The following is a 23,309-nucleotide window of genomic DNA, read 5'->3' on the forward strand; positions in this document are numbered from 1 at the left end:
GAACATCTTCTCTTTGGGGTTATGGCTCCTCACAGTCGAGAGGCACCAATTTCAATTTCTACAAACCTTGGAGATTTTGTGAAAAATGCATAAGGTTATTCTCCAGGTTTTGCCGAGATTGAACCTGATGTGTTGTTATGCAGGTAATGACACCTGGGGCCTGGGCCCAACTGTCAGCATCATGAGACCTGCTCAGAGCCCCGAGCTGAACCCATGACCCCATCCCCAGAGCGAGGTCCCTGTTTGAAGGGAGCATTTCTGTGTGGTGTGGAGTTTTTTGTTCTTTGTTTATTTGTTTGTCTGCTTTAATAACCCATTTGGAATGCCATTCTCATTCCTAGCAACCATCGTTTGCTGGCAAGGAGTCTCCAAAAACAGTGCGGGGGGGAGACCAAAATCCATGAGGCTGGGGATTCCTTACCAGAGCCAGGCTGCCTGTTGTGTGACCCTGAACCCAGCCGCACAAGGCCACCCTGGCTGTAGGGAAGGGGAACAGTCAGCAACTGAGGAATCCCTTGGGCTCAGTCTGTTTCTCCAGCTCAGCCCGGGCACATTATGGTTACCTTCTGTCACTTGCAACATCAAGGAAGTGCCCATAAATCTTGGCTTTGGGTTCATTCCACAGGCTCAGACTGAAGTGCTCAAGTACTAAAGCCTCTTCCTCTTTTCAGTTAATTCCAACAATGAGTCAAGTTCTCTTCAATTCTGCAGATATTTGGATTTGGGACCAGGCCAAACATATATATATATATGAGCATATTTGAAGTTGCAAAGACTCTGAACACAGAGTCCCACGTTCAAGGCATTTGCAGTGCAGTTGAGGGAACATGTTCATTAAAGTAGTGATAACTACAGAGGGTGCCAAAAAAAATGTACACACATTTTAAGAAAGGAAAAACCTGTTAAAATTGTACTACTCAATATATACCGATAACAAAAGATGAATGTAAGTCACGTTTGACTTCTGCAATTACAAGAGGTGCTCAAAGTGGTTCCCATCAGTGGCCAGACACTTCTGATTACGGCGAACTACTGTTTGAGCAATGCTGACCAAAGTGTCCACTTGTAGACATTTGTTTGGCACCCCTGGCATATAACTAATGCTTCACCCATTTGTTCCGCATACATTCTGCTGTGACACATGCGGTCCGTGACCTCATCATGCCCACAGTCTATGAGTAGTAAAGAGGTGGGAAGAATGGAAGTAAACAAAGAAGGAGCTAGAACAATGACTAATTGTGCCAAGTTATAATGAACAGTGGTGGGAGCCTCTTTTAGACAGAGAGGCATAGAAGGATGGAAGGTCCTTCTGAGGCGACATGTAAGCTGAGACCTGGAAGATCAGTAGTAAGAATACCAGGGAAAGGAAAGGAATGGTCTGTGCAAAGGACCTGAGGCAAAAAATGTCTACCATACATCCGTCTATTTTAATTTTTGCTAACTTATAGCACCGTGCCTTGTACTGAAAAGGCAAATAATTATCTCGAGTGATTAATTGAATCATAGAAATACTTTCAGGTGACTTTGATTTTAAAAGTAACTTGGCATTGCATTAGGTTCACAGTCACAGCACAGCCTCAGCTCAGCTGTGGAGTGAGAGTGGCGTCTGACAAGGGCAAGATGCTGTATTACCAGGAAAGCCAGTGACCACAGAGACGTCTTGGGAGCAGGTCCCTGAAGCCAGTCACAGCACATCCAGTCCATTGCGCCTGCACAAGGCACAGGCCCAGCGGCGTAGATTTTTCTCTTTCAATTTCCAAGGATGATTTAAAGACTGAGTCTAATGAATCATGGTCACAGTGAAGACTAGAAAAGAATGAAGTTGAGATAATCCATTTTTAACAGTCAATGTCAAAGTTTTCTCTCTTCAGCTGGGTCTGGTTTAATTGATAGTTGGGACTTTGGTTAATTACTAATGAATGATTTATACGTTTTTGTAGGAAATGTAGGATGAGAGAAATATGAATTGGAAGAATAAAGGTGGACATTTAAAGACCATCAAGTCACTAATGAGGCTTATGGCCCTTCCCCCAGATGTCCAGCTCAGTGAATGGCATGAAGCAGACGTCTCTCCATGGCAGGGCTCTTGCTGCCCTCTAAGCCTCTTCTCCTGGCATGCCATGCCCTCAAAAAGGCAATGCTCATACGATCATTCATTAATTCTACTCATTTCTTTTTTTAAATTTTTTATTGGGGAATATTGGGGAACAGTGTGTTTCTCCAGGGCCCATCAGCTCCAAGTCGTTGTCCTTCAGTCTAGTCGTGGAGGGCGCAGCTCAGATCCAAGTCCAGTCACCATTTTCAATCTTAGTTGCAGGGGGCGCAGCCCACCATCCCATGTGGGAATTGAACCGGCAACCTTGTTAAGAACTTGCGCTGTTACCATCTTGGAGCCATCCATAGGCCCCTCTGGCAGCTCAGCTGCAGCTCGTCTTCAATCTGGTTGTGGAGGGTGCAGGTCACTGGCCCATATGGGAATCGAACCGGCAGCCCTGTTGTTAAGAGCTGGTGCTCTAACCAACTGAGCCATCTGGCCGCCCTCCACTAATTTCTTATGCGCCTAATAAGTCTAGCTCAGGTTTATATCAGGCAAGAGCAGAGAAGACCCAGAAACCCTGCTCTCCTGAAACTGACATTCTAGTCCCATGGCAAGTTGTGCTTCTTCATACCAGCACACTGTCCTTCCTGCTAAAGTGACCTGTCTCCCCTTCTCTGTCTGCCAGAGTCCCACTCATAATCCAAACCACTGAGGCTTCAATCTTGGCAGCAAACTTTTCACAGCTCTCCCAGAGAGCAGAGCCTGCAGGGTGCTCCCTGCAAGTGCCTCAGAGCACAGCCAGAGTGGAAATGACCCTTCATTTTCCTGCATCCCTTGTGACATTGGATAGGTGCCCATGCTATATGCCCTGATGTATTGCCAGAGTCCAGGCACACAACTCACACAGAGAAGGGCTCCTCAGCGTTATGAGAATTTGCCCAAACAACGCCACGTAGCTGTCTCTTCTCCCAGAGTTATGGCCACTGATCCAGCATTTCTCAACCCAGGCTGCACATTAAAATCATCTGGGGAGCTTTTTAAAAAGCACCGTTGCTGGCTTTTCTCCTCAAAGAATCTGATTTAATTGGTGGAGGGGTAGGGGCAGGCATGGGTTTATTTAAAAACTCCCTAAGTGAAACCACTTGGCCATCGGAGTTGAGAGCAACTTACAAAGAGGGGCAAAAATAAAGACCAAGTGATCTGGCCCTTCAGAGAGCTCCTGCCACCTCACGGTCACGGTGAGGTTATGAACTAGGTCGTTAGGACAACTCGGAGTTTCAGAGGCACCTCGCTCTGTCTGGGTCATCATCTCACAGTGGCGCTCTGGGTCACCAGGCCTGTGTTTGGCCTGGGTCTAGGTAAGCAGGCACTGGGACGAGGGGCTTGGGAGTCAAAAGGCTGGTTGATTCCAGGGGGCAGGGAATGGGGGCTGGCAGCAGCTTCCACACTGACCTTCTTTCTGGCAAGAGCGCCAGTGAAGTTGTCCTCACATTGGCCATCTCAGTGGGCACTTCTAGAACCTTCCAAGATGGTTTATCTGCCCCATCTCAGAGTAGAGCAACCCAAAAACCCCACTCCAGAATCCCCTCTATGAAGTGTGTGGAGGAAGAGTGTGATTCGTGTAGGGTGACAATCCCACCATTATAGCTGCCCTGTCTCCCCCCAACCCCAGCTGCCGTTTGGCCACAGGGTGTGTCTCTGTTGTGATTCCCCCTTTACAGGGAATGAGTCAGGTCCTTTGAGGTGTAAAAGAAGAAAAGTGGGTGTTCTCAGTTACCTCAAGTCCGCGGTCCTCTCTGTAGGAAAGGTGCAGTGTGGGTGGGATAACCTATCCCTGCTTAGTTTCCACTGGTTTCTGCAGGGTGCAAACCAGGAAATCAGATATCGGCTTTCTGAGCAGATCAAGAACCCATCGCAGACTCTGCAGCTCAGGACAGAGGAGTGCGGCATCTTAAAAGACTCACATAACGGAAAGTTTCCCAAGACCACCTTCTGAGACCCTCCGCTCTGTAGTATTGACCCCACACAATTACTGAACAACCACAGGAACTGCTCCATCTATTTTTTTCCTAATATCCTCTCCCTAACCTCCCCCGCCAAATCTTTGAAAGTCCACTGAGCATTAGCTGTTTTTAGAATCTTTGCTCTCTGTTATCTAACCTACATATTTCCTGTGCACCTTAAGTCCATTTTAATTTCGTGTACGATTTAGGGGTAAATAATGGTATACAACCTCAACATAATGCTTCATAAACTTCTGGACCAATTATTCCATCAGCCTTCACTTCTTCAGACTAAACAGTATAACTTCAATTTGCATATGTTCCCTAGGTTATTGCAAAAAAGCCTGTTTCAGTGCACTTGAAGTATAGAACAGTGATCATTTTAAATCACAGTCAATTGCCCAGCTTTTCACTTGAATAAAATTCAGGTGCCATTTAGTTCACAAAGATAATTTTACTTCAAGATTTACAGCCGGGCCTCTGGCCTGGAGCAATCTTCCTCACCATCCCCTATCCCTGTTTCTTTCTTATCGGCCCTCAAACCCACAAGGCTACCTTTAAAAATGATGAATCAAGAATAAAACATAATGGAAATAGCTGCTGTGTTAGAAAAATGCACTAAGAGGCTTTGAAAACCAGGGAGAATATGTTACACATTTCTAACACCGAAAAGAGTAGGCTGTGCCTGGGAGTGAGGCCGCAGTGGGGCCCGGTGCTGAAGCAGGGCTGTGGGGCCCTGCTCCTCAGGCCTGTGTTTGAGTCTTTGTCCTAGATGCTCAACAGTGACTGGAGCAGAAGCAGCACACCTGGAAAGTCAAGCCATGTGGGGCCACTGCCGAGGACACACTCCATACCTCTTCATTATATCCGGTCAGTACTTGGCGTGATCACCTGGGACTGCCCTGTTGTATGACAACAAACTCAGGTTTGGTAGATGACCTGCTGTTTGCTAGATTGTCATTTCCTTTGTTCTCCAAGAGCGTGGTCTTTGTCCTATGTTAGGCTGGTCATTTCCGGTTTCCACGTGTGTGAAATGGAGACAGTCACAGCTGCTCCTGCATAACGATAAGAATAAAAAGGGCAACACGAGTAAAGTATCAGGCACGTGATTGGAGTCACAGCGTTGGTCAGCATGGTGGCCGAGCAGCACAGCAGGAGCCAGGGGAGAAACGGTGCACTGGGGGCGTGTACGGTAGGCCTTTCAAGGTTGGGGCTTAGCGCTCTGTAGCTGCGAATAATACAGTGAAGGCGCTGGGAGGAGTTTGTTCGCTGGGTTCCTCATTGCTCGCCTCCAATGCAGTATGAAGGAAGGGTGAGGAGCCTCCAGTCTAATACTCGGAAGGAACTTTTAAAGCACATTAGCGCAAGAGGACCACACTTCTCTTCTCCAGGAACTCCAAAGCCACCAGCAAGGAGCCACGTGATGAACTCAGCTGAATTACGCTTCTTACTCCCGTGATCCAGGTAACAGTGAAGAGCATGCAGACAAATAGAATCTGGGGCCCCAGACTCTCCTCCTTCCTTCGGCCCATGCCTCAAAATGCTCCTGATTGTAAAGGACAGATGGGGATGGAAGTGGCCTCTAAAATGGGAACTCCAGGTAGTCATGGAGCAGATCGGAGTCTGGTTGAGAAGAAAGGAAACCAAAGGGCGAGGACAATGTGAGAATCAGCATATATGAGCAATGTCCACATGCGATGAGAAGCAGAAAGGAAGGCGTGACCAGGTCAGCTGGAGAGGACCAGGACAGGCATCATGGACATGGCGGCAACTGAAATAAGGCCCAAAGACTCAGTAGAGATGGACAGGGGGCTATCAAGAGGGGTAGGTGCATGCAAAGGGTAGGAGCCTGTGGGAGCTGTAAGCAGTTTGCGAGGAGCCCTAGCTCAGGGGGCCATCTGTGCTATGCACATGTGGAGCCTTGGGTTGGAGTGACATGTTCATATTTCCTAAGTGGGGTATTTCACAAAGATATACCCAATGACTATGTGGAGGTGAACGGGAGGCAGAGTGATGAGCAAAATAGTTAGACACTCTCGGAATATAATAAGAATGCTAAGGAGTTGAGGGTGGGTACAGATTTTGACGGGAAGACAATGACATACTGAGTTTAACTCCAACCACATGGAAATGTCTAATACAGAAGCTCCTCAACATATGATGGGGTTACGTCCTTGATAAACCCATAATAAGTTGAAAATATCGTAAGTCCAAAATGCATGTAATACGCTGAACCTGCCAAACATCCTAGTTTAGCCTAGCCCACCTTAAACGTACTCAGAACACTTACTTTAGCCTGCAGTTGGGCAATTATCTGAGTTCCATCTCAAGAGTAATTGCCTTCCTCTTCTTCTCACCAGAAGTGGGAGACATAGATGAGTGTTTTGTAGAAACCATGGGATGTGAAAATACAAACCACAATATCCAAAAAAATGCTGGCACCACCGTACTCTGCAGGGTATTGGGTGCTGACCCCCACGATCATGTGGCTGTTGTGGGGCTGTGGCCCACATCCCTGCCCAGCTTCACGAGAGGGTCCTGCAAATCACTAGCTCAGGACAAGATCAAAATTCAAAATTTGAAGTACAGCTTCTCCTGAATGCGTATCACTTTTGCACCATCGTAAAGTCAAAACTTTTAAGTGGAACCATCATAAGTTAGGGGTGGTCTGTGTGTTTAGGGAAAGAAGAATCTCTGTGAAAGAGCTCTGTGAAGCGGCCTCTGCTGGAGATGATCTGGGGGTCATCCACATAGAGAGGGAGCCACAGTGGGGTTAGGGTTGTTGAGGGAGCACAAACACCTGAAGAGGAGGAGGGGCCCAGGAGGCTGTGTCAACTGGACACCCCAGGTCCTGCAGAAGGAAGAAAAGCCGGGCAGTGTCACTCCATGGACACTAGGGAAGGGAGAGTTTCAATGTGACGGAGCCATCGCCAGTGTCAAATATTTGAGGCACCTTCCCCAAAAATGCCCTTTGGAATACAGGCATTTCAGAGTTCTGGGTGATTGGAGCACCCAGAAAAAAATGAAATACATTTTGAGTGAGGATTGAGGAAGGTCTCCAGGAGAAGGTGGCGTTCGATTCAAACCTTGAACAATGGGCCCTTATAAGGACTAATGTGACAGCAGAGATGGTCACTTCAGGCGGAGAGTGTAGTCTTTTGAGAAGAAGTTTTAAGGAGAAACCCTCAAGACTCTGTCTTAACTAGGAGTAAGCATACGGAACAGTTCTAGAGCAGAGTCTGACTTACTGGAATAATCACTTGGACCTAGGCTTTCCCTGTACTTGCTAATCACCCAGGTCCAGGCTCCCTAACTGACCTGGGCCAGAGGGCTGGCTCCACACCATGGAGACAGGTCTAACACTTCATCTCCCTAAGGGTCTGTCCTTGTGGCTCCACAATGACGGTAGTGGGACAAGCCACCGTCACGACGTTTGCGTGTGCACATGTGTGTGCCTATTCTCGACAGATCTGCCTGGATTCTGTGACCTCTCCCCCAGTGCTCCTCGGGCAATGACGTCACATTGGCATCAAGGGAAAGAAAACAAGCATGCGGCCTACACTGGGTACAGGTCACTGAACAAACCTGCAGTCAGCTCATGCTCTCAGGTCCCGTTTGTGGTTCCGTCATGAAGATCACACGCTCTCTTTCTCAAAAATCCTACTGTCTTGATCTGTGTTTGTTTTTGAAAACATTGTCTTGTATTGAAAATATTGTATAACAATAGGGCTTTGGTCCAAGATATAGAAATAGGAGATTTCAACCTAGTTGCATAATTTTTAAAAAATCCTGTTTTAATTAAAGGAACTTAATTTAAACAAATGTTTAGCATTGACTACCAACTCTAAACAAGACCATAATTTAAAAATGTATTCATCATTCACCCCATTTCAGACATTACCCTGCTCTGCGTTTCTGTCCTCTCTATACCAGAGGCTCAGTGAGCCGAGGTTTTGGCCTGTTTTAGCAGCCACTTTTCTGGCACACAACCGGTCAGGACACAACAGCAATCAAATCAGCCTGTAAGCTGGCCCTAAACATCAAATAAGCCTGGACACAGTGGCGTAATTTCAGGCACATATAAACTTGGCCTGCATTCTTCAGGGCGTGAGCCTGGCACTTCTCTGGATCAGTAAATAAGCTTTTTGAAAAGCCCTAACAAACCATAAGGAAATCCTGCATTCTGGAACAAAAGGTATAAAAGCTAAGTAAAGACACACACTCCCATTGTCTGCTCTGCCAGGATGTGAGCCTTGGGAGAAAGATAACACGGAAGACGCCATCACTGCAGGGCTGAGACCACAGGTCCAGTGAAAACACAACAAAAAAGAGCAAGAAAGAAGTGTTCCGTGTACTTTCAGCTGGGCCAGGGGGAAAATCAAAAGAGCAACTCCCTCTTGAACTTGTCAAGAAATGGAGACACAGGGAGGAAAATGAGAAAGAACACCAGGACCGAGTTAAAGTTTTCAGAAAAAACATGAGGGCTGAAGAGAAAAAAATTTACAAAGGCAGAATGATTTAATGCCAGCCAGAGGAACTAAGGGGAGTAGGGTGTGTTTTTATAAACATGTTTTCTTTTTTGTTGTTCAGGGGGAGGAGTATGGAAAAAGAAAAAGTAGGCCCATTCAATGAATGAGGAGGGAGCTGAAAACTAAGTGACTCCAAATTAGCTGAGCTTTTAAACTGCTCCTTAAAACTTATCTTAAACAAAAAAATGAAGATAAGGGGTAAGGACAATTGGGAAAGAATGAAAATGCTATCGATAAAACTATTGATAAGGTAGGGTTCGGGGAGTGTTTAGAGAAATTGAAGATATGCAAACGAGAGGCTAAAGTAACAGGCATCCCAGAGTATTTAGGGGGACTAGCTAAAGAATTTGCAACACCCCGAGGTAATTATTTTTTAAATATTATCCAGTATATAGGGGCTGCTAGGAACAGGTGTCTTAACATTAGATGACATCTCACACTAGTGTCGTATGTGATAAATGCATTAATTGTTCTCAGAGTCATACCTTAGTCTGGGTCTCATCTTTCCCACCTCTTTTAGTAGCAATGTGAGAAGGCTGACTAAGGCAAAAGATGCTTAAAATGCTTTTTGGTATTAAATAGAAACAGAAACACATCTCCCAATTTAAAAAAAAAGGAAACTGAGGCATCAGGTAAGTAATCAAAGGAATTGTTGAAGATGAAAGACCAAGTCAATTCATATAGCTCAATTCAAAAGAAGAAAGAGCACAGAAGGTGACCTGGGTCTCAGGTATTAATGGGTGTCAGGCTTGCCAGTGGGGTCGGGGTGTCTCACTTTTTAGTTGGAGCCACCCACCAGCACTGGGAAGCAGACCTTGCCCGCATTCTGATGGGACCACGGCTGGAGCTGTTCCTTTCCAGTCGTTTTCCTACTCCGAGATACACCCAGCCAATGGCAGAGCGAAAATGTGAACACCAACTCGTCCTTTCACCCCCGACCCCAAACAAATTCCAAAAGGATTCCCACTATCCTTTGTGAACCACAAAATATTGTCTGTGCCTGCCTCTTCTTTATACAGTGAAGAGAGAGGAGTGAAATGTTTTATTGCTTTCTGCACATAGACCTGACCAAGAAGAAACTAACCTTGAGCAAGCGAGCACTGAGCACAGGTTTTGAGAACTTAGATGTCAAGGAGGTGAAGGTGGTTTGTGGACACCCCTGTACCCCTTACAAACATCTCCGGCTGCACCACCCAGTCCTGAGCTGGATGCAACTCAGGCCTACACGGTGTCCCGGCTTGGTGTCTGGGGCCCTTTTCACTTCGGCCCCGCCAGACTGGTCAATGCCTCTGAGGCCACCCTGCCCACCCCTCCCTCTCCTCCCAGCACCTGATCTGAAGCGTTGTTGCCGCCAGTGTTTGTATTCTGCCTGCTCAGTTGTGCTGATGGATCAATGACAGCAAGAACAAACTGTGCCAAAGAAGAATGTTCTCTTCCTCTAGGCAGACTCAACTTGGGACAGGAAGACAGGGGGCAGCTGGCATTTGGTGAAGCCCTTGATTGTCCCTACGAAATAGTCACTGAAAATGGCTTTGCCTTGGCCTGGTTCTAAGAAGGTCGCCCAGGTTGAATTTGAAAGGCAGCTGCACCCTGTCAACAAAGGGAGGTGATAAGCAGCATGCCATTTCTCTGAGCTAATGTGCCCGATTGTGTACCTCAGGGACCGGCTTTATATCTCTCTACAGATCGGTGTGTTTTATGACAACCATCTCCATGGCAACCAGGTTCCAGACACTAAATGGATCTCAGGGATATTAAATCTCAGCCTGGTGAGGGGAGCCCATCTGACTGCAGTCTCCTCGGAGCCATTCTCGCAGGCTCAGGAGAGTGTGGAGGGCTCCCCAGGGCCCAGCTGGGCATAGGGACAGCTCTGACTGGAGAGGAGGCCTTTCTTGATCATTTTCACTAATGATCCAGAAAAAAAGGGTAAATAGCAGGTAAATTAAACTCACATGAAACTAAATGGGAACGTGTTGCAAGCACCAGAAAGACTGGAGAAATTATGTCAATGACCATGGAAGAAACATCCAAGGGAGAATTGTCCTGGAAAGCCCTGAATTGGTACAGCTGGGGGCCAATATTCCAAAATGAGAAAGTAGGAGAGACTTACAAGGCAGGGAGATTTGGAGAGAAAGACGATAATTAAACTTAAAGCAGGGACTCCACACCGGAGAGCAGAGGGCTGAAGTTCAGACCCTAGTCAGGGAGACGAGTCCCTCTACCCACCTCACTCCCCACTGTTCAGGTGGCCCAGAGAGCACACCAGGGGAGAGCAGCAGGGAGACAGTGGGACGCAGGGATGGGTGGAGGGTGAGGGGGAGCCCGTGGAGCAACATCTTAGGGCGGCTTTTTATTGCTAGGCGCAGCTACAACACAAGTCAGCTTCTCCCCAAAGGTAAGCTGAGCCCTGCCTTCACACTGTACCTGGGGCCTCTTTTGTTTAGAAGTGATGCCTCCCTCGTGCTAACTGCACAGGAGGGCAAGACAAGAGTAACCACAAGGAAGGCACAGCTGACGCAATGGAACAAAGGGATATACATTTGGAACCCCAGTGACATCTAAATAGGCTGCAAATGGCCTTTTGGAGGGAACTCCCATCCCCGTCATAATCTAAACCAGGAGGGGACAGGAAGGGGGGGTGTGGGGAGGTAGCCCATGAGTGTGAGGGAGCAGGGCAGGCCAGCCCACGTGCCTTCTTTCTCTCTGTGATCACCGTATCAGCCTGCGATCCACAGAGCTGAGTTTCAAGTGTGTTGTTCATCTACTGCGTGAGGCTATTTGGCCCCCAGAGCTCGGTGTGTCCACTGGAGAAAGCTGTGCCCCCACAAAGGGAAGCGAGGGGTTAAATGTGTAACTGTCAGCGTGTCTGGCAACAAAATAAAAGGAAACCACATTCTCCATGAATGAAGGAAGAAGTAGGGGGGAAGGTAGTTGTTTCTTTTTCTTTTTTTAAAACATGAGTAAGATCCTCAATATGTTTGAGATTATTTAGCAAATTCTCTGAAAGGGGCCTCGGGTCACTCACCAACAGATCATGAGGCAGAAACCACAGTCTTCTGACTCCCCTTCCCTTCCGGACCCCAGAGATAGCAGGTTGGCGTCCTGGGGTCTCTTTTTAGTTAACCATTAACAATTCATGAAAGTCCAGACCCTGGCCTGGTCAGTCCAGTCCTCAGAATGTTATTAGAAAATCCTATTTCTGGTCTGTTATGAAACAGAGGTTTTGATGTGCTGCCAGGTTTATGGGGAACTCTGGAAACGGAACATTTGCTGCTCTGAGAAGCCCAGGCCAGTGGCTGTTACATAAAGCTTCCCTAGCAACTCAGGTTTATCACAGAATGTGAGGCTGCAGTGGAAAAAAAGCAAACGAGTTAATGCAAAACATGAGCCAACCCACTATCCCCATTTGCTCTGAGGCCAGCTGGGAATTCAAGGGAGTGATTTAACCCTTGGCACCCCAGCAGCCCGCAGCCCTGGACATGGGTCGCTCAGAGCTGAAAGGCACCTTCACACAGACCCCATGGAACGCAAAACACCTCTTTTGGCTTCTGAACCAACTGCTCATTGAAATTCACACAAACACATCTTCCTCCCCTATTTGGGCTGCTCCCAGGAAGGAAAGGAGTAAGGTCACATCATCCGATCCCTGCCAAATGAAATCCATCTAACGGCGCGACTGTATGTCTGAACTCCGGGGATGAAAATCTCATTTCTGACCGCTTGGATCCAAAATTATGCAGATTAGGAGGGCATTATTTTCTGGTGATGGTTGCCAACTTTTGTGGGGTTTCTGAAAAGCATATGTCCAGTCAATTGTTTTAACTCTCTTAGGGCTGGAAGGGTAATGGTGGTCAAGCAGATCTGGGAGCAGAAACCATACGAAAGACCATTTTGAAGCTTCAGATCGGCCAATGGCCTGTTGTGATCTGCTTACACATGACAGACAGCCCAAACTGCAGCGTGAGAGAAAGGAAGAGATTTCCCAGACATGGGGATGAGTCTAATATGCCGGCTGGGTTGGGGCTGGGCGCACATGTCAAGAGGGAAGATGGGTGAGTTGGAACACTGGTGGACCGAGGAAAGGCAGTTGGAGAGAAGTGGTTCCTTGGTGGGCAGCCCTGGATGAACCTGCCTGAGGAGCTAAGGCCTCTGTCTGTGATGCCACTGGACCCATGCCCACTTCCTCAACCATCAGCGAGAGAAGCATCACTTCATTTGTGAGGGAAAAGAATGGTTTTATAACATCCGAGAGCCATCATCAGTGGGTGGATAACCTTTCCCGACATAAGTCAGATCACCCCAGATCTGGAGAGTCCATACTCCCAAGTCCTTCTTTGCTGAAGAGAGGACAAGGGGATGCAAAGGTAGGAGCTACTTGTGTACCTTAAAACAAAGAAACAAACTCCAAGACATCCTTGTTGGATTTGAACTTGAATTCACTGACAGAAGGTGGATTTCTAATTTAGGTAGCCCTTGAGAAATCACCAGAAATCCAGAAAACAATGTGCACTGAGATACCTCTTAAAAGATTTAATTAAAATGGAAAAAACAAACTAGATGGAGAACAGTAAAAGAAGGCAACCAACCCGCCCAAGGAGAACAGTGGAGTCCAGCCACAGTCCTTTGCACCAGTAGATCTTATTATGCCCACTGCATAATAAGAAGGGGAACCCTTTGCAGAAGGCTCACCAAGGAGTCCCACCCACCCACAGGTGGGGTGCCTGCCCGCAGACCTTGGAGGCTGGCGTGCCTTTGGTCGTGGAAAGCTGTCTGCAGCCAGCATGACCATCATGAGCCAATTTCAATTGAAATGAGATCAATACTACTCATTTTTCTCTTGCTGGCTCCCGAGTGATTCATGAATCTGAAAACTAGTTCATGAATCAGAGTGAGGTGGGGGGGCTGGGCGGGGAGCGTTTGTGCAGTCGGGAGCCTCCATTCCCTTCATGAACCCAGCCATCAGTTGCATAACACTCGCCTGCCTGCACATTTAAACCAGTTTTTTCGGAAGCAGCTTTTGGCTTCTACTTATTCCCCTACTTTCCTTCTTGTAAGAAAGACTGACTGTGCACTGACTATGTGTCCGTCTGTCTCAGAGGGTGTCTTCATGCCCTTTGTGGAGCTGTGTGTATGTGTACAATGATGTTTGTATGCTGTGTGTGTGTGTGTGTGTGTGTGTGTGTGTGTGTGTGTGTGTGTGTGTGTGTGTTCACAGCCGTGGGCCCTTTAAACCTGACCGGGAGCCAAGTTCATTTCTCAGTGGAGCCTCGCGAGGAAGCAGGAGACGGGCAGTTGGAAACCACAGCCCTGTGAGTGCTGATTACAGCCTGCTAAGGAAAATGAGATTTCTATCTCACAGGAATTCAGTTATAAAAATAAAATACAGCGTCTGGCTTGATTCAGCTAAATGTACAAGCACCAGGGCGTTTTTAATTTAACAGTGAAGCTGGACAAGAAGAATGACCTAAAACATTGCGTTTAAAGAAAGTCAGAGGAGAGGGGGCGGCTACAGGAAGGAAGTGGGAGTGGAGGGTGTGTGTGTGTGTTTGAGAGAGAGAGAGAGAGAGAGAGAGAGAGAGAGAGAGAGAGAGAGAGAGAGAGAGAGAGAGGAGGTGGAGAGAGAAAAAAACCCATCCTGCTGGCAAATGCATGCGGCAGGGATGATGTCACTGGAACAGTTGGAGGAGAGAGCAGAAAAACAGCCCGGGCTGTGCTAATCCTGTTTGCTGCCCTGAAGAGAATGGACGGCAGCCAAGGCAGGGAGTTCTGGGAAACCATATAAGGGTGCCAAACAAGCTTTGCCGCCAACATTGGGAACTGACAGCTTTGTTCTTTGTAACCTGGCTGCCCGCCAGAGGCCTCATTTCGGCTCTGCGGCATGATTAGCCTGGATGGCCGCCAGCCCCGCGCTGAGAGCTCCTTTTCTTCTCTCTGAGCTTTTTTCCCCCCCTCTTTCCCTTTGCCAAACATGCAGCAGTTACCATGGCAGTCGAAAGTAAAGTTTAAAAAACAACAGAGCCAAGTGGAGAGGCACGCCTTTATCCAGATGTGCCACATGAGCAGATAGAAAAGGCAGGGGACCTATTCATCAGCCTTCAACTGGAGAAGAAAACACTGGAGCCTCGCTGTCAGCTCGGGGAGGTGACTCCAGGATAAACACAGAGGACGGTGGCAGAGACACGGCCGCCCGGCTGTTTACAGAGAGGGGCTGGCTCCCAGGCCTTCTTTTGCTTCTCTCTCTCTTCCTGAGGCATTGTGGAGTGCCTAATGTGAAACGGAAAATGTCATGATTTCCACTGGGAATGTGTCCACAGTTTTGAGAAAGTTCCAGAAACTCAGGTCCATAAAGCACTAAAAGGAGCAGGAAGGAGGTGAGAGGGTGTGGACAGTCACAGTGGCCCCTGGTCACCAAGGTGAACCCAGTGAATAAGAGCTGGCCCATGACAATGGCCAGAAGGGCTCTGCTGGCTGCTGAGCACAGCTGAACCATGACTCTTGGGCCCTAGGCTGTGCTGGGGTCTGGGGTGCAGCAGGGGAAGGTGTCGAGTTCTGAGGTGCGGCAGGGGAGTTTTCTGGGGTGCAGCAGAGGAACATGTCAGCCTCTGGGGTACAGCAAGAGAGCATGCTGGGGTTCTGAGGTGCAGCAGAGGAAATATCAGGCTCTGGGGTGCAACAGGGGAGTATGTCGGGTTCTGGGGTATAGCAGAGAAGTGTGCTGGGGTTCTGGGAGCCTGACTGGCCCACAGAGTCCTGCAGCCTGAGGGGCAGGGCGGTTCTTTCTGCCACTTGCAGGAGCACTGACAGTTTCACGTTACAAGGGGACCCTGTGAAGAGTCCAGTCTGCTATTTTTAATCGGGTTCGTTTTTCACCTGCTTGGAAAGTGGAACATCTCCTGGGAGGTGACAAGTCGTGATCAAAGGCAAGTCTCCAGGCGGATAGCTGGCAGGTTTCCGAGGCAAAGGTTACTTAGAAGGGGAGGCTGGTTGCCGGCTTTCCCCCACTGCAAAATCTGACACTCCTTACCCTCAGGGTTCAGCAAGATTCTCGGACAGGCCCCTTCTGGTTCTAGAAGTTGCCGAGGCAAGGGCTGACTTGGCTTTTTCCTGGCCTCTTCAACTGGAAGACAGAGAGGCCACAGCTGGGTGCTTCTACCAAGGCCCATGGCCTCCCTGTAACACAACTGGCTGTTACCCTCTGCAAAGGCCTCCTCTGCCTTTTACAAGTGTCAGAAAAACTTCCCAGGTTCAGGGAAAGAAATGGAAGTGGCAGGAAGGGAACAGCTCAAGGTCATGGGGAAAAAGTTGGCAAGTAGATGACGGGTCCCAGAAGCCCCTGCTCCTGCTTGTCCCACTTCCATCACAGGTTGGCTGCCTGTCTCAGGAAGTACAGTGACCTCTGAGCCAGAACAGTGCCAGTGCCCCCAGAGGATACTTACCTCACCCGTCTGTGTTGGACAGAATCCTGTACCTCACTGCCCTGCTGGACGCCTGAGGGCCCACACGCCTCCAAACACACCCTGGCTGTCGCCTGCACCTAAGACATGGCAGGGAGTGAGGAGGGGTATTCCCATCCAAACAGCCCCCGCTGGCTTGGGGTCCTGAGAAGATAGCAGAGTCCAGGACGGTGGGAGCTGGAGGCTGGCAAGGGACAAACTTTTGCCTCGTGTGGGTTACAAAGAGCAAATAAAACTTGTGGGAGGCAGAACTGATCTAATGAAAACGCTCAGCTTCTTAAGAATTAGGAATGGAAAGGGCAGCTTGGGAGCAGAAGTTATTACGGTCCCCTCTCCTAACCAGTGACTAAACCAGGGGCTAGCAGGTGTCTCACCTTGGCCCCGGGGACAAGCTCCTGGAGACCTGGAATCTGCCAGAGCAGCCACCCTAAAATGAGGGAGCCCCCTGCTCAGGGCCTGGCCGAGCCACATCCCTGTTCTCTGAGCTGACTCCAGTGAAGGAAACACTCACTGGTGACCTTCTAGAAGCCACAGTGAGTCAGACAGCTTTGTGTCCATTTTGGCACATGAGAGACCTAGCGTCATCATACCTCTGAGCCTGTGAAAGCTTGTGGCCTCCTGACCTTGTTTGCTCACTGTCTCCCAGGTGCTATCTGGAAACCAACCTGTGGCCAGGATGTGTGGACCTGCCCTGCCCACCTAGACGAGGGTGGGAATCTGGTGCCCAGGCCTTGTTCGTAGAGGTGCAGATTTCTCTCCTGCAGTCAGTAGTCGGAGAAGAAGGGGTGAGGGGTGAGGAGCACACTGTTTCCTCTGGGGGGGGGGGGGGGGCAGCGGACAGCTCCTGCCTGCCTTCTCCAGCATCACAGGGCAGTTCACCTGGCCCTGCAGAGGTGGCTTTGGTTTCCCCAGGGCTCCTCTTTCCTCAGGACCCGCGAATTTAACGTAGTGTGCATGAAACAGCAGGAAAACCATTACCCTCACTTACAGATTAATGTAAGCTTCCTATTAGGTTTGTCAGGCAGACAGAACAGGAGGACCCTGGAGGATTTTTCTTTCCTGAGAAACCAGGAGAAAGCAAAAACAGACCTGTCCCCCTGGGTGGGGGTGGGAGTAAATGCATTTTCAGCAGCAACATAGACCGGAAGCCAGAACAGTATTTGCAAACAGGTTACCTGCTCTAGTTCTGTGATCTTCCATTTCTGGTGCCGGTTTTCTCCCTCGTTAAGAGCCCAATTTAATTTCTTGTCTCACCTGCATGGTAAAAATAATTACATGCAGATATTAAACCTGCACTAAGAGTCAATGTACAGAGACATTCTGTCTTTGCTTTTGGTCATCACGAGCCTTCGCAGCCATAAATAGAAAGCATTGAGATACTTCTCTCTGTAGACAGGCAAGTGAAACCTGTCACTAGCCTTGCATCTCGCCTTTGTATATCAGCGCATGTCAAGGATCAGGAATTCAGCTAAGGCTCGAAACATGGATTTCATAGAGTCGAGGGCCTGTTTGCTTACTACGTGAAGGGTGAGCACATAAGGAAATGCTCTCACTTCAGATGCGGCTTCAATGGACACCAGGATTCTTCTTCATTACCTGGAGCTCAAGCCCAAACCAGAGAGGGGCATAAAGGGAAATCTGGTGAGGCACTGCCAGCCCCACGGCCAGACCCCGTCCACACAGCAGTGTCACCGCCCTCTGCTGCAGCAGCTCCCCTTGAGATCCATTTGAGGACTCGGGGCTGAGGGGCTGGTTTCATGGGGAGGGACAGACAGTGGTCATTTCCACGGGTGTCTTTCTAGCTCCACCCGGCTGGGTTTGGAGCATTTGAAGAGGCGCTTGCAGTATCAGCCCCCACCTCAGTGATTTGGAGCGGGCAGAATCAGCTGAGCCTGAGAAGCCTGCTCCAGCCAGAAAAACTGCCATTTAGGAAACTGGTGTTGAGGATTTTTAGGAGCAACTTGGGGTTTGCACTAACGTTTGGATGGTCATGATACGACAAACTACCTCTCGCACCTTCCTGGTACAGGGGGTCACAAGGTGGACCGGCTGACGCACACACAGTGCATCTTTGGGTGGTCATATTTCAAGTTGTGCCAACTAGACACATTGTGGATTAGTCAACAGGTTCATGGTTTTTATCTCTGTAGCTTGTTCTACCGGTACAACAAGGCTTCCCACTGCAAGATGGAGAGAGGAAGAACTCCACCAGCTTTGTGTGGAAGACCACACACATTTATCCTGTGTGTGTATGTGTGTGTGTGTGTGTGTGTGTGTCTGTGTGTGTGTCTGTGTGTGTGTGTGTGACCCGCACAATATCCCAGGAGGCCACAGGGACAGCTGCCGTCATTCCCACCTCTCGTATGAGCACCAGCCATTCAGGTTGACTGGGCCAGGGCCATGGGGCTGACGAGTGGCGATGGTGGGCCTAGGATCCTGCAGGTCCTGGGGGCCACCTCTGTGGAGAGCCAGGTGAAGAACTACAGGGGACACTCAAAACCCCTTCAGGCCCTGGCTCCCTCCTTGAAGAAACCCAGCCTGGACGCCAGTAGAAAAATCTGATGACTGCTGAGTGCTGGTGCTTAGATTTCCTGCTGGTCCTTTTGTATTTACGCAAGAAGGCATCTGTTAAAACCACGAATGTTCTTTCTTTCCACAGAGTGAGTCCTGGGGCACAGATGTGTGCTGACGTCACCATAGCACTTCCATCTCCTTATCTGTGACCTGAGATGTAAAGGGAAAGAGTGATGTTTCTGTCACTTGTCTGCAGAGAGGGGCCATAGCACTCTAGCGGACCAGAAGATGGGGTGACAGTGGGGATCTCCCCAAGATGTCCAGGCCACTGGTTTGGTGCCCGGGCCTGGCTGCATGTTCTTCCTTCCAACCAAGGGTTGGCTTGTCAAGCCCCTGGCTGACCGGGGAAACTGGTGGCCTTAGGCAAGTCACACACGTCTCCAATTGTCTCAGTTTCCCCATTTTGGTAGATGACATCTCTAAAGCATTTAGTGATTCCACAATTGAGAGCTATGGGAGAGAAACAAAAAAATAACTAGTCACCCAAGGCCATGCAGAGCAGCGCTGAAGGAAGAGTATGGTGGCAGATGCCATCAGCATTCTTGGGGGGAGAGCACTTACCAACTCTGCCATTGAATGGGCTGGTCCCCAAAGTCTGCACCGCTGGACCCAGGGCTCAGTTCCCACGTATTCTATGTGTGTTCAGAGATATGATCAAGCTACATAAGTATGGATGGTCAGTTATATAAGTGCTGGTTCTCTAATGTGTGGCCTCTGTGAGCCCTGCTCTCCACCCAGTGTGTGCTCTGTGAGGACCATGGCTGCATCTCAGGGTCCCCCGGTTCTCCGTAGAACATTGTAGGACATGGCCTTATGGGAAATACCAAAAATCTCTTCTTGGTGGACGGACATTGAGAGAAGGGGTAAAGCCCCGAGAGGCACATGGTCTCAGCTGCACATTCTGAACTCAGGGAAGTCCCTACAATCAGCTCCAACACAGCTCCTCAGACAAGCCAAGCTTCGCCTTAAAGATGGCTGGACGTGCATGCAGCCTCAGAGCCACATTGGACCCACCCAAGCAGTAGCAATCCAACGCTCACCAGCCATCCACCCTCCCAGGGAGGAAAAGTCCTGCCAGTAGACCAGAAAGTGACCCATTCAGTTAGACTGCTTAGTCATAGCCCAAATCTGGAGCACTGAATTCTGCTAACTGTGGCTTTTATTGCAGGGCTGAGCATATTCACGTCACGTTATGTGCAATAACAGTGAAGAGGCTATTTTTTGTTTTTAAAGATAATGAGAAAAGTCTCTAATATTTAGCTAGAATGTATCCTTGTGGCCAGTGTGGATTTTTAGCCAAGTGATACTATATGTATGTAATCAGGAAAAGGCAAACATGTACATTATCTATGTCTCCTCATAACTGCACGAGATAACATAAAACTGCAGGAAGTATTAAGCAAAAAGGATACAAGCCGTCTATTCAACCTCTAGCAAGCCCTCCCCTGCCTCGTTAGGAACACCCTTCTGCAGATTAGGGTGGGCAAGCGGTGGACACACGCCTTGTCACTGCTGGGCCAGGCTCCTGTTCACCGAGTCACCAACCTCCTTAGAGTCTGTGGCAAATCTGCTGGAGTTTACCTCAGGCTGGTGAAGTGGCTCCAGCAAAAGCCACAGGCTGGCTTTGGCTGAAGGAAATTGGTCCAGTTTATGCACATTTAGTGGACATTCCCGATGGGCAAAATCCCGTCAAGGGGAATGTGACCTTAGGGAGTCCACAATCAAGCAGGAGTCAAGAAACATGATGGAGACAGCATGCCTTAGTTCTTGGGAGAATTGCGACTTGTGTGTCCCGTGATTATGGAGAATGGTGCCTCATCTCCAGGTGGGGACTCCTGCCCGGACCTGCCAGGCACTGTTGGACAGGGCCTGGTTCTTGTCAACGGCACCCCCAGAGGTGTTTATTGTACACCCTGCACCACAGTCCATGGCAGTTCTGCTCTGCCTGGCCCAGGACGCACTCTACCTTCCTGAGACTCAGCTTTTCCAAAGGAGCAGGGGGCAGGGAGGAGGGGGTCCCAAGCACACCAAACCCAGAGAAAGTCCATCCCAACTCCCAGGGCACAAGCTACAGCTATGTCTACGCCATACTTGAGGCTTCCAAAAGAAATGTGCGGATCAGCGCAATGAGACCCGGGAGGTGGGTCCGACTTACAGGCAGGGAAGCCCTCCTGCACTGCGGCCCCCTGCAGACCACAAAATAGGGCTTCTTACTGAGAACTCATCCCTCAGAGTGACTCTACAATGTGTCTGCTCCCCCCGGGCAGCCTTCTTCGCCATGTGGGCACACCCATTGGTGGCCCCGGATAGCCCAGGACGCAGCCTTCGGAGCTCACAGGTGTCCTTCCCAGCATGGGCAGGGCAGCCCCAGTCTTGCTTCTCCAGAGCCGTACGGGCCCCAGAGAGGACAGTCAGGAAAGCCTGGGACCTTTATCGTGCAGAGAAAGAATGGAACAAGCAGGACCAAGCAACTGCCCGCCAGAAGGCACCAACAACAACACAACTCCTTACTTACACTGTGTGTGCTTTACAACCTCCAAAACCTTGTCATTGCGACGGTCACAGTCAGAGAAACCACACCACTGCTGACGTTCACAACCAAATCACCAGAAACATGAAGAGAAAACAAAAAGAACCACCAGAAACAAACCAGGCAACTCTCCATGCTCCAGCTTTTCACTGCAAACCTGGCTCTGACCACGGAAGCCTGGAGGACGCGCTGTGTCCATTCTGAAAAGGACGAAGATGAGAAGAGAAACCCTCTGCCACCTTCACTGATCTGATTCTTTCACCATTGAGGGGAACACGGTAAGACCAGAAGGAGAAGGAAAAAACAAAAGAAAAGAAAACAAAGGACACAAGCAACTAGCAAAAGCTCAGACAGTGCTGGCCTGGTGCTGAGTCATGCGTTTACAATGACCCAGGCCTGTGGCCTTACCTGGTGACAAACAATACAAATCCAGTAGTCACTGTTTCTGGTGTCCTCACTAGTGAACAAATACAAGAACTGGTCTACTTGTATATATTTACATCTCTACGATTCATTGGAACTAAAAAAATATTAAAACACTAACTGGTAATTACAATCACAAAATTAGAAGAGCATCATATACAATGCTTTCAAATTTTAAATGGAGAAGCATTCTCCCAATGCCTCTTTAGATGTGCGATGGGTGTTTTGGGACAGGAAGGGAACTCGACCTGGACTTTAAGCCATGTGCAGGTGGCCAACAGCACTGGGCCTGGGGCCTCAGCTGGGGTGACCCTCTCGGCCTTCTTACTTTGTCCTCCTCTCCATCCTGGCTTGTCTCTACCCACTGTCTTCCTGCATCTTTCCAGTTCCTGATTCAGCTTTTTTGTGCCCTCGGATCCTTCACAGGACATGGTGGACAGGATGCTGTCCCTGCCTCAGGCCACCAACGAAAACGTCCCTGGGAACCCTACTCGCCCCCTGTGCCCAGAAGCCAGCTGTATCTCCTCAGTAGTAGGGAGCCACCCTTCACTGGACAGGGGTTAATTAGTACCCACCCTCTGCCGGGCCCTCCCCCACCTGGAGAGATGGGAGAGCATCAGTGCCTGCTTCGAGGGAGTGCCCAGTCTGGGGGGCAGAGACCGAGAATAAATGAATAGCCACACAGGTTCCTGTGTGCTAACTGCCCCACAGAGAATCAAGCAGACAGGAGAGAGCACCCGGGCGGTCAGCGACGGTCTCGCTGGAGAGGTGACCTTTCAGCTGGGTGGCAGGAACAGCCAGCTCTGCAAGCCTGGGATTCCCAGAGGAGGGAAGAGCTGGTTCAAGGCCTCAGGGCAGGAATGAGCCTGGCATGTGAGAAAGACAAGAGTGATGTGGGAGGAGGGCGGCAGCCTGGAAGACGCGCTGTGTCCATTCTGAGAAGGGTAGTGACGGGTTTGCTTTACAGTTTCAGACACCACTTTGATTGTTGTGTAGAGGAGGTGTCTAAGAGGAGCCCAAGGGAGGGTCCCAGAGAGAGAAGGGACTCCAACAGTGGCTCCACGGGGACCACTGCTGCCTCAGGGCACAACACTTGGTGATGCTCCATTTAGTTTGGTGTGTCACAGACCCAGTCAGTGCCACCCCATATGTCATCCTCGGAGCGCTGCAACCACAGAGCTTGATCAAATCCAGTTGAAGACAGATATGCTGTACCACAAAGACCACAGGCCCTGAAACCCAGCAGGCCTGGTTCAAGTCCTGTCTTGGCCACTTTTGGTCATGTGGCTCAGTTCCCCAGAGACTCAGTTTCCTCATATGTAATATGAGGACAATCGTCGCCTCACAGAGTCGTGTGTGAACTAGTGTGTTACCTCACCAGCACAGAGCCTGGCACACAGTAGGTCATCAACATGGTCTTCAATGGGAGTGGCTGTAATGGTGGTAATAAAATAATACTCATTCAACAACTATTTATTGAGTGCCTCTTATGTGCCCAGGATAGGACGTACCAGTGCACAAAATAAATCATCCTGTGGAACTTACATCCTAGAAGAGAAGACACACAAAGGAATAACCATTTTTTTTATAAAGTAAATTCATAGTTTGTTAAAAGGTAATAATTGTTATAGAAAAAAATGGAGCAAAGAACCGGGGTGGGAGTGCTGGTGCTCTAAGCAGGGTGGTCAGGGTGTCCTCTTGGTAAAGGTGACAGTTGAGCAAAGACTTCAAGGAGGCGAGGGAGTGGGGATCTCTGGG

General features: G+C 49.2%; 2 long non-coding RNA genes across 3 annotated transcripts; both read right to left on the reverse strand.

Annotated features, from left to right (window-relative positions):
* Window positions 1-2,200: 2,200 nt before the first annotated feature.
* On the reverse strand, window positions 2,201-11,830 carry LOC141567858 (uncharacterized). Of its 2 annotated transcripts, none has more exons than XR_012490774.2 (3): window positions 11,596-11,830; window positions 4,896-5,096; window positions 2,201-3,959 (listed from the first exon to the last, which is right to left on the reverse strand). It is a non-coding gene; the product is annotated as an uncharacterized LOC141567858 (long non-coding RNA). The 2 variants fall into 2 exon arrangements; XR_012490773.2 differs by having other exon boundaries at window positions 2,201-2,439; window positions 3,816-5,096.
* A 1,662-nt stretch (window positions 11,831-13,492) lies between these two features.
* LOC109455421 (uncharacterized) lies at window positions 13,493-16,525 on the reverse strand. Its single transcript, XR_002138646.3, has 4 exons — window positions 16,399-16,525; window positions 16,007-16,104; window positions 15,595-15,687; window positions 13,493-14,834 (listed from the first exon to the last, which is right to left on the reverse strand). It is a non-coding gene; the product is annotated as an uncharacterized LOC109455421 (long non-coding RNA).
* Window positions 16,526-23,309: the final 6,784 nt, after the last annotated feature.

The sequence above is a fragment of the Rhinolophus sinicus genome, chromosome 6 (genome assembly GCF_057876585.1).
Source record: "Rhinolophus sinicus isolate RSI-liver-muscle chromosome 6, RSI-T2T, whole genome shotgun sequence".
Classification (NCBI taxonomy): domain Eukaryota; kingdom Metazoa; phylum Chordata; class Mammalia; order Chiroptera; family Rhinolophidae; genus Rhinolophus; species Rhinolophus sinicus.